General features: G+C 28.4%; 1 protein-coding gene across 3 annotated transcripts in view; it reads left to right on the top strand.

Annotated features, from left to right (window-relative positions):
• The window catches only part of LOC129960464 (uncharacterized), a 47,104-nt gene that overhangs the window by 15,594 nt on the left and 14,786 nt on the right, over nt 1-16,724 (top strand). The gene's annotated exons all lie outside the window — the stretch shown is intronic.

Genomic DNA, 16,724 nt, shown 5'->3' with positions numbered 1-16,724 from the left:
AAGCACGAGAAGATATTAAAATAACAATTAGTAAGATATTTATCTATAAGTAATTTCTCATGTACATCATTATATTGTTACTTCCTTTTTTTTTGAATTTATTATGCTAAATATTCAGGTTATTTGGGAAATTTCCAAATTTTTTTTGGCTGATTAAATTAGTAAAAAACCTAGAGGAGAACTTATTATCAGTTGGACGCTTTATATTTTTAATAAACTAATAATTGTTAAAACTGCAGTGATTCCACTGATTTACTTTATGAAAAGGATTTCATAAATAAATTAATTCTCCAGAATTTAAATCATTTTCCCAAAACTCAGATCTTGCAGTTTTTTTTATTTTAATTTATTATGTAAGAGTAAATATATATATTTTTTATTTCCAATTATTTCTCCTTTAAAGTTTGCTTTTCTACCCTCTTTTTGCTATAAATGTATATTAGAAATTAGAAAAGTGAAAAAAATTTCCAATAAACAGGCACTAGTTTAATAGCGCTTAATTAATGTAACTTATTTAGTTGCTTGTTTGCTGTTTATGCTATAAAATTCTTCATAATCATACACTGATTGAGTATAAGCAAATACATATGTATACAAAATCAGCTTCAGAGTCAGACAAAATCGTAGCCAAATATTTTCATACTCCTTTCGCCAACTTGGATGAGTTAGCGATTGAGCTTCGTCTTCAGTCAGAGGAGTGTATTTGCTAAGGAGGAAAAGTAAGAAACGGAAAGCAAATCGCAGAGGAGTAACAAGGCTGTAATAAACGAAACTTTGTCTACACCTCTTAATTTATAGATAGACAAGTCTATCTATGAGTCTGACGTAAGGTTTAACTTCTTAGCCATTTCCTCTTCAAAGACATTAATAAAAATGAGTAGGTTAAATTGTAAACAATTAAAAATTTGAGAGTAAAACTGACTAAAATCTTCCTTAAGTAGCATAAGGAAAAAACTGGGATTGGAAACGCTTCTATCTAATATTATTTTTAATTTTTCTTTATTATAAAACAACGTCATAGGACTTATCACATATCATTTCAAGAAAAATGAAATTTGATTTCATTTGGTGGAATCTAAAAGTTTTATTATGATTCATTTAACGGAGTTCTTATTCATCAAATGTTTTCTTTTACTCATTTCCTTGTTACGCTTCTCAGGAAGCTGAATGAGGATAAATAACAATTTCGAGATACACTTTTTCTGTTAGAGCTGAGGTACTCTGATGCATAAATAAATAAACAAATAAAAATACATGAAATGCTTATCGAAATTTTAAGCTGCATGAAATAGAACTGACGAGTCATATAATTGAATTTTTAGAAAATAAAATGCCACGAGAGGCAGTAATCACAATCAGAATCGCAAACACCGTAAGCACCAATTTTTTACCTTAATAAGTTCTCTCTGGTCTTTTAAATGTGTCTCAGAGGAAACAATTTTCTAAATCGTATTTCATCAATCATTATAATGAGAAGAATAGTTTATGACTATAGGAGGAAAATTCATTTCCTTTTATCTCTTGATTACCTTACAGCTAAAAAAAACTTTTGTGTGTGTAATGTTTCCCTAGACAGTCGAGAACAGAAATTAATCAAACCTCTTTTTCTTTTTCAGTTAAGTATGAGTTGAATTTACTTTCCCTAATTTGAAATAATTTTTACGGATAACTATTAGCGAGTAACGCATGTGTTAAGCCTAGGTTTAGTGAATTAACTATTGATTATACTGCTCTAAACATCTCTGTGTTGATAATTGATATAATTAATGCATCTCTTTTGTTGATACAATTCTGAAATTTCAGTGGCCCATCATGTTTAAGTATTACGATTCTCGGATCTATTTGTTCAGTCTTTTCTCAAAGCTGAAAAGCTGAAAGATGCAATTGTCATGTAGAAAATGAATTTGTATGTAAAAATTGAATCTCGCATAATTGAAACTTTTATTAAAGATTTTTTAAGTCACCAAGACGTGGAATATGAAGGCGTTTTATCAAAGATGAAATCAATCTCCCTAAAATCATCCCTTATACAGTAGTTTAACGAGGGTAAATGGCATTTTAATGGTCCTGTCACTTGAGTTTCTTTCATAACTTGTTCACGTTTTTTTAAAAACATTTCATGTTAAATATTATTGAAGAATCCGAGGTTTCGATACCACCTTAGAGATTTTGGTTCACTGTAAATAATTTATATTCTTCTTAATTGAAGAGTTTTGTTCTGGAAATAAGTGAGAGATAATTGTCTATTTTCTCCATACAAAAACAATTTTTCATCAGTGAAAATTAAAGCACTTTTATACTAGGGATGCAGAAGGAACCACCACTTTGAATTTTATGATACTGAACTCTTATTTTGAATTTTAAGGTATGGATTGGGCTTTCAAATTTCTGGTTTTAAAATGCAGTTTTAAAATTTAAATGAATTGCTGTTTAAAATAATTTTTATTCTTACTCCGCATCGTTTCACTTAAGTTCTTGCAACTTTTAATAAAACTTTATAATGATGTATTGTTGCTTATTCCTTCCAAGGATTCCGATGTTTAAATAATTGCTTTTAATTATCATATTTAAATGATTCCATGTTGAAATTTGTATTTGATCTAATGCTATTTGAAAACAATAAGTTATATCAAATGATAACACATAGAAAAGTTATTGAATTTTCAGACTTTTGTCACTCCTTTCATATATTGTTAATTATTATTTGATATCTCTGATTGAGTAGATATAGTGAATTTTCAATGCAAAGTTAAATCAGGTAGCGATTCTTTTAACTATGCTATTATTTGCTAGGAGATAACTGAAAGAAGTGATTCTGCAACTGATAACTCCAGTTTTTCTTGTATTAAAAAATTCAACTTCTTACCATTTCTAAAAAGGAAAGGTCATTTATGAAGAGATAAATAATTTTCCTTTCTCCTTGCTGAAAGAGAAAATGGTTGAAACCATTTAGAAAATGATATTTGCTTTGGACATTTGAAAGTATTGGTTCAAATCGTTAGCTATTTTCTGCTTATAGATTATTTTTTATTTTGACTTGCTGCTTAATTGCAGGACTTTTCGGCTTAAGCTTTTCATGCACAAATAAATATATCATTTCATGCAATATTTAGAGCTTTTCACATATAATACATATATTCAACAATTGACGAGGAGGATTTTCAAGAAATTTTTGCATTATACCTAAAGAGGGAGGAGTTCGGATCATTTGCTGTTTCTAGAAAATACGGTTTTCAATTTTACAGAAATAAACACATGAAAAAATGTCTGATCCTAGCCCTCAAAAGAAAGCAGTTGGCATTGGACCTTAAATAGACGAGTGCATTTGCTGAGAGGACAAAAGCGCGAAACAGTGAGCAAATGGCAGAGAAATAACAGTACTGCAACAAATATGACTGTGTTGATGTCTCTTAACTTATCAAAATGGTCTCATCTGACATCACACAATGCTTATATTTCAGTTGCCATTTCCTGAAATCCGAAAAACAGCAAGATTAGTTTTACTATTCTCGTTTTGAATAGAAATTTTTGAAAGTATTATTAAGATAACCGCTATATTTTATGCCAGTCTTTGGGATCACAACGAAATTAAATCATGTCATTAAAATGCGATTGCAAAAATTTCAAAGCATGCATCGTCATTCCGTATTAAAATAAGTAACATATCAAAATATTTTTTGAAATATTTATTCTTTTGCGAATGTATTTTTGAGATTAAATACATTTTCCGCCTTTCTTGCAAATATATATTACGTCTTAAAACAAAATTACAAAATCTGAAATCAAATTTCAATTAAACTTTTTTTCTATTAAAATTTAATTAAAAAATTTTCCTATTCAAAACTATTGGAAGTAGATTTATCTGATTTGAAAACTTTTTTTTGATGTTGTAACAATGATGAATGATACACTTTCCTCTTTTTTTTATGATTGTGGAAAGAATAAGAAAAGTTATAATATTTCGTTCTTAATTTATGTAAAAAAATCCTATGAATATTATTTATGCATTTTAAAAACTTAATCTGCCAAGCGTTATCTTTTTTATATTTAGATATATACTTAGTTTGACTTTTAAAGTAATTCATTTTATGCCTCAATGCTAATTTAGCCGACAACAACTTCATAAAAGATAATTTTTTATGATAATTTCTTTCATATTTCACGAGTTTCTCATTCTTTAAAATAAATTCTTTTTTTTTAAATGAATATTCCTAATAAGGCTTTAAAGAATTGAGATATAATTACATTTATCAACTCACATTTCTTTACAAAAATATAAATAAAAATCGTGATATCGCGTAAAATGCGCCATTCTTGATATTTTTAACTAATAGGAAACTTCAAAACATTATCGGTTATAAAAAAGATACTGTCATTTTGCATGTAATGTACTTAAAAATTGAAAGTTTTGGTAAGTGAAAAGTCTCTTAAAGATTTCTTTTCTTTGAATTTCTATTAAGCTTGTTAAATCTAATATATTCAGATTTAATCCAATACATTTGCGCTCATTTTATTTCAAACTTCAAATTTAATTATATCAAAATGGAAAAAAAAATCATTATTAAAAAATAAAACTTTCAGCATTTGTTAGGTGATATTGTTACAAATTCGAACTAAAGAATTCATTTAATTTTTCTCTTCACCTCATTTACCTCGTTTTAAGGATTTTAATCAGCCCTGAATTGTTGAGGCGAAATTGAATGAACATGTAATTCACAAAACATAATATTATGAAGTCTGATATTTAAGGACAAAGAATTTATAATAAATAACCAGAACTGACTTTCCTTAATTAATTTGACTTAACTAGATTAGGAAATCTTCTATTCCTGCATTTCATTTACATTTCTTTTATTATATTCTTATGCCAATCTAATTATTAAATAAGCGGAGCAGAAACTATAACAAGGATTTTAAGCTAATTAGCAGTTAGTATTAAATAGAAGATTGTAAATTTCATTTGATTTAGAGAATGAAATTAATAATTATTTGAACCGCCTTCAAATTTAATTAGTGAGTCTAAACATTTTTTCCACGATGATTTTGCATTCTAGAAGCTTTATTTTAAATGTATTTTTTCAAGGTTTCTAACTTTGAAAAGGCATTTTGAATGAATTACTTATTTTTTAAACATGGTAATTTGACTGTTGAAACTAATTTTATCTGATTAATTTAATTTATCATCTTAAATGAATGAAACAAATATTTATCTAAACTACAAAATCGTTTGGGAGCCGAAGTTGTATTTATATTATTTAACAATTTGCGCAAACTTTTAGAATGAAAAAAAAATGTATTATTGTTAAACTTTTCTAATGCATCTGTCATAATGCAATAGAAAAAGATGACGCTTCCACTTCACATTTCTAAATTATTTAGAGCGTGGGACCGATTTGGGGATGGGACACTTTTAAACATACATCTTACTGTATAGCCCTATCTTCCACTAGATCAAAAGATTTTTGCAGTACGTTAATATATATATTTAATTACTAACAAATAAATGAAAAAAATAATCCAATAAAGATGAAATAGTTCCAACTATATATATTACACATTCAATACATTTGGGAGCAGAGATATATTCTAATAATACCAATAAAAAGAATTATTCTAATGTAAATAGAAAATGATATTAAATAAATTTTAAAAAATTAAGAATTTATCAAAACCTAACACATACTAGAATATGTTTAAAGGTGAGGATCACTAAAGAAATTATTAGGTTAAAAATTAATAATTAATCTCAAATATGAAATGAATTGTTCTGAATTTTTGATCAGCAATTGTTCTGTTCGCAGTGCATCCCCAATCTGAATTGCCGCATAAATTACACGAGAATGAGTTGACTTTATAAAAGTGTTTTTCAAAATGTTCATATAAATATTAATGTTTTCATTATCATGAAATTCAGTTTGAAAATGATAAATAATTTTATAAAATCCAATTTTCATGGAAAAAAATATTTTAAAGACATTGAAAGTGATAAAATGATGTTTATATAGCAAAAACAACAACAACAAAAAAAACCCAAAAAAAATGCACATTATCTATTATTAAACATTTTTATTTAAAATTAAGTGTTTCATGTTTGTTAATATGAAATTGTATAATTTAATTTTAAGTGATGATCAATTTTGATGATGAATCACTTCCCAATAGGCTAGAAGACTGAAATGTTATACATTTGAGTATTATTGATGGCAATTACACTATTTAGCATTTTAGGAATTTAATTATCAATTAATATTAAATTAAATTCCAGTAGCATCATCTGGTAGTTTTGATAAACAATACATCTCAAGATTGAAAAATAAAAATTAATTAAATTAAATGTTTTTTTATTGTGTCAGAAAGTGTAAATAGGACTATTTTTACTATAGTATTTACCTGTGAAACGGAGAAGCATGTGCCTTATTACAGAAAATCTTGGGTAAGATGAAAAAAAACTTTCCCCCTTTTTTTTCAGAGATAGAGATTTGTTTACTTTAGTTGCAATCGTGCTCAGAAAAACTGAAATCAAAACTTTCCAAAGTTTCATTATTCGTTTTCTATGTCTCTGCAGGATATAAAGGTTATGAGCAATATTCAGTTTTTGTATTTGGTTCTTTTCCTGAGGAACATGTTAGCCTGACATATACCCATGACTTCCCATCATAGAGTATTTGGAACAGGCATTTAATGTAGTAAAAACTTATGTTTGAAATGACTTATTATATGGCAGGAAGTGATATTGAGTCTAAGAAAGAATAATTGTTCTGTCCCATCAATGATGTTTATTATTTTATGTCAAACCAAAAACTGACCATTTTTAAGAATCAACTATGTGATATACAATTATATTTCTTCTTACTTTGGAAATTATTAATGGTGATTTGAAAATGTTTGAAGTCAAGTATGGAGGGTGGAAAACTGTTTTCTAGGAAGAAGAAACAAGATGGGGAAAAAAAAAATTGTTGATAATGATTTTAAGTCTTTTCAACAAGAAACGGGAGTTGTGGAGAAAGTGGCTTATCTTGAATTATCCATGATAGATTTTTCAATACATAGATATATTGGTCGATTACATTGAAAATGTCAGAATGAATGTCTGTCTGCAGGTTTGATGGATTTGACTGTGGCCGATTGGAAAGGTTTGAAGAGAACCAATTCGAACTACTATATATTTGGATTTTTTTTGTTGATAATTGTTTTGCTATTTCTAATAGTCAGATAAAAGATATATTTCTAGGTCCTACGCTGAAGTAGATTTTGATGTAGTTTAAATATTTTTTAAGGTTGTGAAAATTTCAAAGTGAAACGTGTTGAATAGGAGACTGAATGTTCTACTTTCTACAACTAAATTGAACTATCAATTCTCACACGTTTAAAAAAATACTAAAATATTAGATATTTCTTACTTGTGTATCAATCTTTAAATCTGAGATGTTTCCTTTTCGTGTGTCAAAGTACTTTTTGTTTTTATAAAGGCTCATTTCTTGATTTTCCCCGTCTAAATTAGAGGTCGAATGAATATAAATGCCCTCAAACTAAAGGAATTGAATAGATAAGATACTTCATATGCGATATTCCAAGAAATAGATTATATGTTTAGTGAAAAATAGGAAGAAAAAAACCCCCAGTATTTTAAAGTAATTAGAAATAAGCAGAAAAATAAATTTTATAAGGAAATATTCAGTTCTAATCATTTCAAATATATTCTATTCGGGTCAGTTCATTACTCTGACCTGAAGGCATATCACGTGTTTTCGCAATTATCCCTTATTCTCTGAGTAATTGAGAATTTATCGGAATAATAATGAGCATCGCTGTAACTGAGACTGATTAATTAATAATATTGAAACAAAGGCAACTTTTTTTGAATCCCATAGAGCATGGTTATGCACTCACTTAATCTACTTTTCTTTTCCTTTTCATACGATTATTTCGAATGGAAGAAAAGGAAATATTCTACAAAATTCTTTCCCATTAACTTTATCTGATTCTACAAAAAATAAAATGCGTCTATAAAGACTTTTTAATTAAATAATTAATGCTAATATGCTAAAGCTGCAGCTTAAAACAGATGAATCTAGCCTATGGTATGCGTAACCCTCGCAGTATACGTGGCGAACTATTAAGACTACTCGAAAATGATCTAGGTAAGAGGCTGAAAGAGAAACATTAGGAGATTCTAACATTTTGTTTCCCTAATTATTTGTGAAAAGTGAATGTGAAAATTCAGTGGAACACTGAAAGTCAGTTTAAGGGGGAGGGGGAGAGCTGACGAAAAAAGAGAAGAAGATAAGATAGACTAAGATGCAAGAATTGAATAATGATTGTTGCCATCATTTCCACTCACCACCAATCATGTTGCAAGATTATGCACGAGCCATCCATCTTTACGCAAAAGTTGTTGCTTTATTAGGGACCACTTTTCTCTCTGTTCTTTTTCTTTCTTTTTTCTAGAGTTGTACAGAAAAATCCCGGTTCCCCTCAAAGCTTTCATTTCGACATTTTTATTTAAAACGAGATTAAAGGAAACATGGTTAACTGATTATTACGATGAATAATAATTTGCTCTCATCCAAAATTAACGAGAAATTATTTTAACACTGTTTTATTTTATTTTTATGTTGAACTAATTCTATTAGAAAGATAGGATAAAAATTATAATAAAAAATACATCTTTCAAATACTATTACATCAACTCCATTCGCTTGACTTCGACGTCAACCTAAGCCGTTGCTGTTATTAGTAAAAACTTTTTTCAGTGAAAGGATAATAGGGAAGGAGAGAAGGCGGATGCAGCAGTCGAGGGTACTCAAAAATAAAAAGATTAATGAAGGGATGCAAGAATAAAAATAGGTTTAAAACCTCTCTAAAGCAAAAGTCCCCAAAATAAAAATCTATAATCATGAATTTCCTTTTTATGCATAAAAATAATTTTTTTCTGTTGTATATTTATAGGAGATTTTATAATTTTGATGACAGTCAAAGGGCGCTGGCAAACTGTTTTTATTTACTGTCTATAAATAAAATAAAAAAAAAAATAGATAGTATATTAAAGTTGCCAGACAAGTTAGATATGATGATTCCTACAAATTCCTTTTATGATTCCTACATTAAACCTCACCGGAGTAACTCATTTGCATTTTTATCATCTTATTCGTATCTAATTTTATATTAACGAGCACTAAATAATGTACAAAAATGATTAATCTAAGATTGATTAAATGTGCTTCTGATGCCGGATAAATAAAGCATATTGTTATTTTATTAAATTATTCTGAGAAATTAATCAAGTATTCTTAAGAAATTTATTATAGACATGAACAATTTATTACTTCGCCTTTCCTGTCTTCAAAATCTTGTCTTCCTATCTTGAATTGGAAATTTTTATCCCTATCGCATATGAAAAACACATAAATTTGAAATTTATCCTTGAATTGTATATTTTCATAATAATTTATTAGATGTACTAGAATAATTTATTAGATTCGTTCTTAATACTCATTATTCTGTTATACAGAATATTAATTCTAATTGTGATCCAATAGCTAAAGATGGGCATTTTCATTCGATTTGAAAAAATGCTGTAAATGTCTTAAAGAATTATATTTTTTGTTGTTTGAGTAGAAGAATGTACTGAATACTAAAAAAAATTATATCTAAATTTTTACACTATACCTTGGTCTTGATAGTCAAATTTATTAAAACATTTTTGACAGGATAACAATTAAAGAAATAAAACTCCATTCTTCTACGACTTAAATTGCCCGAATTATGAACTTTTGAATGTCATTGTTTTTGTCGATTTTAGACTATTTCAACTGATATCTTCAGGAAGATTATCGAATAAACGAACTCCATTTCCTCTAAGCAGAGTTCAATAAGCTTCATTAGTAAAAGCTTCATAACTCGGTCAGTTATCCTCGGAGAAAAGAGGAGCTTTTTTTTAATTCAAAATTTTAGAGTATCAAGAATTTTAAAGTAAATATGGATAATAAAAGCAGCAGAGTGTATGGATTTGATAATGTTTTATCTGTAAATTTGTTGAATCCGGCAACATCAAATATAATTATTTACCTCATTTTGAGCAATTTTTCAGCTGGAAAGTATATGCCTATATCTAATGATTTAGAAATTAACTTTTAGATCATGATTAGAGCGTGTATCTTATATAATATCTTATGCAGTCCATTGGAATATAGATGATATCTAAATAATCAACCACTTTTAAAAATAATGAATGAAGTAAAAAAGGAAAAAAATATTCTGAGTGCATTTAAAATTTTAGACACTATTACGTATTAGATAAAAAAATCATTTAATGGTTTAATCATCCTAGCAAAATGTTAAAAATATCCGAAATCATAATCTATTAGTTAAAATAACGAATAAAATGAATGTCGAAAGTAATTTTGATTCTGTGCAGATCAATTTATATGATTGCGCTTAACAAACTAAATCATTTGAACTATTATGCATTCCTGAGAAATACAGATTGCATCACAAATAACCACATACTTTTGAAAATAATAAATGTTGGGAATCAATTTTAATTACGTATACTTAATTTGATACAATGATATAATGAAGTGAAATCGTGATGAATATCAAAATCACTCAGGCCAAAAATCATACAACTTTTTTTTTATCATAGATAAAATATGTAAAAAGAAAGTATTTGGTTTTTACATCAAATTTGAAGATCCTTATCAAATTTCAAACATCATTCTTGTGCAGGAAATCTGTCTATCTGGCTGTCCGAGTACAAGTAAACGCGACAATTATAAAACAGAGGAACTAGATAAACAAAATTTGACACTCATTTTTAGCATCTAAAGTGTAGATCTTTATCAAATTTTAAAGCAAGTCTGACAAAAATTGACCATCTGTCGGTTCGATATTTTAACATGCATGTAAACACGGTAACTCAAAAACACAATGACTTAAATAGAAATTTTAAAATTTAAATGAAAACACAATGACGTAAATAGAAATTTTAAAACTTAAATAAAATTTTGTTTTAAATGAAAACACAATGACTTAAATGAAATTTTGTACATGATCTTGAAACTATAACTTTAGTTCCAAGTCAAATCTTTGCTAAAAAGGACTTCCAAAATGCATATAACATTTTCTTGTATGCATTTTGAAATCCTCATGTTCGAGACTCTAAAAATAAACATCTGAGCGCTCTTGGATTTCACAGCTTTTCCAGGCACCAGAATTTTATGCTGGGGGGGGGGGATAGCACCATTATTACACAATATGAGAAAAAGTGTCGAGGAGTCGGCTCTTTCTGATTGCAACCAGGAAGTAAATAACTGGCTCTCAGTCCCTGCAATTTTGTTTTAAAACCACGGCATTCAAAAGATATACAATATCTGTCGTTTTTCACATGCTTGATTCTTTCTATTTGGATTTTTGTAGTGTTTTCATCTTTTTATCTGATGTTCTTGAGATACCTACCTCTCAAGGTCTTCCTATCACATCTCAGATATCACTTCACAAGATTGTTCTTTAAAAAGTCGGGTAAAATTGAAAAAAACAACAACATTTTATAGTCAATTCGTACTATATATATATATTTAAATTATTCTGATTGGATTGATTTTAATTATTAATATTACTAGTTTTATGATTTTTTAACAACTTTTAAAGGGATTAGTTTAATAATTTTTTGAGAAAGCATTTAACTGATTTTGCAACAGTTTGAAGGAAAAATTCATTAAATAGATTAATATATTAACTGCATATAACAAAATATGAACGAAATGAAAAATTAATTTGTCAGTCAATGGATTAAAATCAGCTGAATAGTTTGACTTTGCCTAATTTGATTGACATAGAATTTTGAATCTGCACCAGATCTTTATTGGAACTAGCTTTGAATCGTGATCGGATGATGAGAAAGACACCCGAGATGACTCCCTTTCCAAATTTCCATACCACATCAGAGGGAAGCTAATCGATCCTGATGGGCCAAGACCCGGAAATGAATTTCGATTAATCGCACTGAAGTCACGAAACCATAACTTTGTCATCAAGCTATTGCAACCAACCAGCTAAAATTAGATGAAAGTCCTCCGATCATGTAAAATTTTACGACTTGAAACCAAGCATTACAATTTTTTGCAAAAGAGCTACATGTAATAATTATTTTTTCCTTTAGTTATCTTCAGTATTGCTTAAAAAAAACATATATTCACTTCTCGCTTGACGGGTCCTGGCACGGAAATGGGTTTCGAATAATGGAATCTGAAACTGAACATTACGATATTTTGCAAAAGAGCTAAGTGTAAAAATTATATTTCCTTCAGTTATTTCCAGTCTTGCTTAAAAAGTATAGATCCTCTTTTCTCTTCAATGAAGTGAGTTATATGTTCGTTTAAAAATTCATACTTGTCATTCATTTTTTAATTTATTTTTAACTATATTTTCTTGTTGGCATCGATTCTTACTTTTTCGTACGCAAAATAAAAAGAATTGTAATCGTAAAATAATTGACTTCAAAATTTAGGTTCATGTTCAAATTATAAACGTCCTTGAGTTCCAAAAATTTATGTCTATATTTCTGTGAATCCGATTACTTAACAATGGAACTAGATAGACAATGAAATCTGATATATTGTCTTTTTGCCAAAATTGTAAATATATATTGAGTTTCAGATAAAATCTACCAAAGAGAAATTTCTCTGTTTATCTTTATGTACGTGAAAGCGTTAGTTCAAAAATGTAAAAAGGTGCAATCAGAGCCGGTCTTCTCTATAAAGAAGCCTGGGTGAAAGAAACTATTTGGGGTCTTAAATTTTTTGTAAAGTAAAAAAAAAAAAAAAAAAAAAAAAAGGTACAAACACGAACATATATTACTATTTTATATTTATTTAATGCGTGATTTTGTTTTTGGTACTATTTACAATTATTATTACAATATTTTATATTATTTATAATTAATTATAATTTTTCGATTAATACAGCAAATGCATTTAAGCGTTCTGCGCCCATGCTTTACCTAAGACAATTGCTTATGTATTTTGTTGAAAGAGCGCTCAGCATTCTCTGTAGTAACTGACAAAGTGAAGAAAAGTTTTAACACAGTTCATGCATTTAGAAATAATTCATTATAATTATTATTTAGTATGTATTGCAATATGCCTTGTTCAGTATCTGCATCCCTTTTATTTGAAATAAAATCAGTATAAAACTAATTTTCTGTATTAAGTTTTCATTTACATTTTTGTTACAACATTTTACAAAGTTTTTGGAACATTTTTTCTTATTTATGTTTTTCTAAATGAATGAATGAAAGAATTAATTAAAAAAAAACAGGATTTAATTTGAAATACTTTTAAATCTATCTTCTATCTGTGCAAGAACAGCACCAATTATAGAATTAAACAATGACATCTAAATTCTTCTACCGTGTTTCCTAAATTTCATCTTATGCTATTTCGGAATATAATCTTTTTATTTTTTGAATTCTTTTTAGGACAAATATTCTGAAATATTCAAATGACGTGTTATTACTTTCGCTTCGTCTAAAAATGTGATAAATTTTGTTCTTAAATTTAAAATTTAAGTTTTAATTTTATTGACTAAATTAATTTAAAATAGTCAAAAACAATTGTTTTTGCTTGAAATAGTTTATTATAGTGCTAATTTTGGACACTATTGCAAACCATACTATTAAACAAAAAATAAATAGCATTTCTTGTATTGAATTCTACAGACTTTTAGCTTCGGATACCACTGTTTTGTCGGTATTTTCATTAATGAATTCTTCTAAGGTATTAAAGTTTGTTCAAACTTTATCTAGACTGCTTTAACCGAATCTGTTTTGACTTCCCTACGAGTGTCGTATAATAGTTTAAGAGTAATGTTTAAATGTATTTGTAGAATTTCTCATCTTTTTTTAGATGCAGAAAATAAGTAATATAAGCGTTACAATAAAAAAAAAATACAATATATATTGCTGTAAGCGGCATCCCAAATTAATAAATTAAAATGATGTGATAGGCAAGAGAAATAAATTACATGAGGGTTTAAAGCAATTATTCTAGATTGTATACTTTATATTTCGATTTCCTATTGCTGTCTTATGTCTGTTCTCTATAATTCAAATCATCTCACTTAATCTTTCCAATAGAGTTTTTGCTAGTTCTTCTCCAGTCACTTCAAAAACCCTATAAATGACTCATTTATAGTTAATCTTTTTCTTCAAAATTTGCATACCTAATAAGGACTGAAGTTACTTTTTTATGGGAAATATCAGGCTTACAATCCATTTAGATACTATAGTACGTGGATGCTTTTGTATCGTCTTCAATTTTGTTCAATACTTCATTTCCTAAAGTATAAATAATTTGTTCTTGTTCCATGTATTAAATGATGCACAATTCCATTTTTCGTTGATCCATTAGCACAACGTCGTATTTACTTTATAACTCGATTAAACCTTAAAAATATCCATTATTAGGGGTACCTATTATTTCATGGTTTCCTATAAGTGGAAGATTATTACAGACTAAAAATATAATCTCATTTTAAATTCTTTAAAATAGTAATTTAAGTCGTCCTGTTTATTTATTTATAGTAATTTGATTTGTTTTCTAGCATAAATTTAATCGTTTTAATAATTTTTTCCAAGTAATAAACGAATTAAAGTGACTAATAGAGCGCTCATGATCTTGAATTACATTTGATTTTGCTATCTCCGTTTATTATTGCCACCTAGAAATCGTGTAAATAATTCATTCCTCTTTTTTTGAAAAAAAAATGTAACAAAAACGGAATCTTGCATTTTTGAATACATTAACCAATTGCGAAGCTGAGTTTTACCATTTGACATTTTTCTTAAAGTAGTACTATTATCTGTCTGCCTTTGCATTATTTGCGAAATCTCCTTTGGGTTTCCGTACAATCCGGTATTAACACAAAACATTCTAAACTTATCAATTATAATACTTGGCAATAAATCTGGATCACTTATATTGACTTGATCATATCTGTTATTGTTATTTTCGTAGTTATTTTTTGATTCTATCGTATTTGTATTAACATACGGTTCATCAACGAAATTCACAGTTTCAAACAGTTTCTACATTTCCATGACAAGATTGTATAGTTTGTGCGGAACTTTCTTATCCAGTTGAAACTTGAATTATAACTTTTGAAGTTGAAGCAATTTCATTGCCATAATTACTTCGCAGACAGGAAAACAGATTTACTTGTGATTTCTTGAAATTTAGCTCTTCTTCTTCTTCTTTTTTTTTTTCTTGCTAATTTCTCTTTCTGACACCCAGAGGGATATTTCCTGACATGAACATGATTAGATCTAACAATATTAAATAGCCTGAATTTTCAAAATACTCTCTGCAATCTAACCTAGAAGTGAGTTAAATGACTGTAAATCTACTTACCGTAGGTTTATAATATGTTGCACACTTGCACTAGACTGTAATATATCTGTAAACTTCGTATATTTCCGAACTCTTCTATTGTTTAAGTTAAATTTATTCCTTTCATATTTTTATTCCACGATTTTTGTTCAAAATATTATTTTAGTTCTTGATCATATTGGGGTTAGGTTCTGGTGCGTAGCATCCACCGCACCCCCCAGATGGCATACCTTGAGTACAATTAAACTAAGAATGAAATTTTTTACATGGTTTATCGCCAGAATTATAGATTTGTATCAGACTATTTGCATGAACTCGTTGATCAACTGTTTATGAGTGGTTATGTATGAATGCTATAAGTCAAAAACGCGACAAGCCAGATAAATGATACAGTACACTCCCGAGTATCCGGTTCGGGATTATCCGGCTTTCGTACTATCTGGCTTAGTTTTTTTTGTCGTAATTAAATGAGGAAGACAAGGCGTTGCATTGGCAACATTGCTAAGGCATTGGAAGCAGACTTCTGTTTCAATCCTCCTACGAGCCGTGTGCAAAATGCAAGTTGTGACAGGAAAAGAGCAGCGTTCTGCTCGCTGTTCATAGTTTTGTCAGTGTGTAACGAAACAGTTTATTGCCGCTGTTCCTGATTATAACTGCACAGTACTTAGAGTATTCGTAAATTGTTCTAGGGATATGCTTAGTGTTTTTTCTTAAGTATACCACAGTGAAGATTTCAAAATGGATGATAACCGAAAAAAAAAAAGTTGTAGTGATTATGAAGAAGAAATTACGCGCTATTCAGCGACTAGACTCTGGTGTAACAGCAAAAACCGGCAACTGCTTCTATGATTCACCGAGCCGCATTAACATTCTATTTGGCTTGAGATATATGGAGGTCTTAGTACTCAATAAAAAGTGAGAAAATACGTATTATAACAGTGAGTTTTGGTATAAAAACTTTGTCTTCTGGTATTGGTGGGCAAAGAAATACGTTCATAGAACTCTGGCATGTCAGGCTTTTTGCTATCCTGCCTACTCTTCCGCCACATTAGTCCGAATACTCGGGATATATTGTATTTGATACATGTTGAATCAAAAATTGAAACCATATTTCAAATTTTGGATCAATCTGTCAGTGGAAAGATAGTTAAATTATGTACTTTATCCGCTTCATAGCACTGTGAAACTTAAAACGCTCCATACTGACAGCAGAACATTTATATATAGGGAACATATTCCTGCTTCTTATTAGTTTACTTTTTGATTTTAAGATTTTTTTTACGTTTGATTAGTCTTTCCATAGAATGAGAGACAGTACGTAATTCGTGGGTGAGAAGT

The sequence above is a fragment of the Argiope bruennichi genome, chromosome X2, assembly GCF_947563725.1.
Source record: "Argiope bruennichi chromosome X2, qqArgBrue1.1, whole genome shotgun sequence".
Classification (NCBI taxonomy): domain Eukaryota; kingdom Metazoa; phylum Arthropoda; class Arachnida; order Araneae; family Araneidae; genus Argiope; species Argiope bruennichi.
The sequence above is the reverse complement of the archived record's forward strand: the minus strand, read 5'-3'. Positions and strand labels throughout refer to the sequence as shown.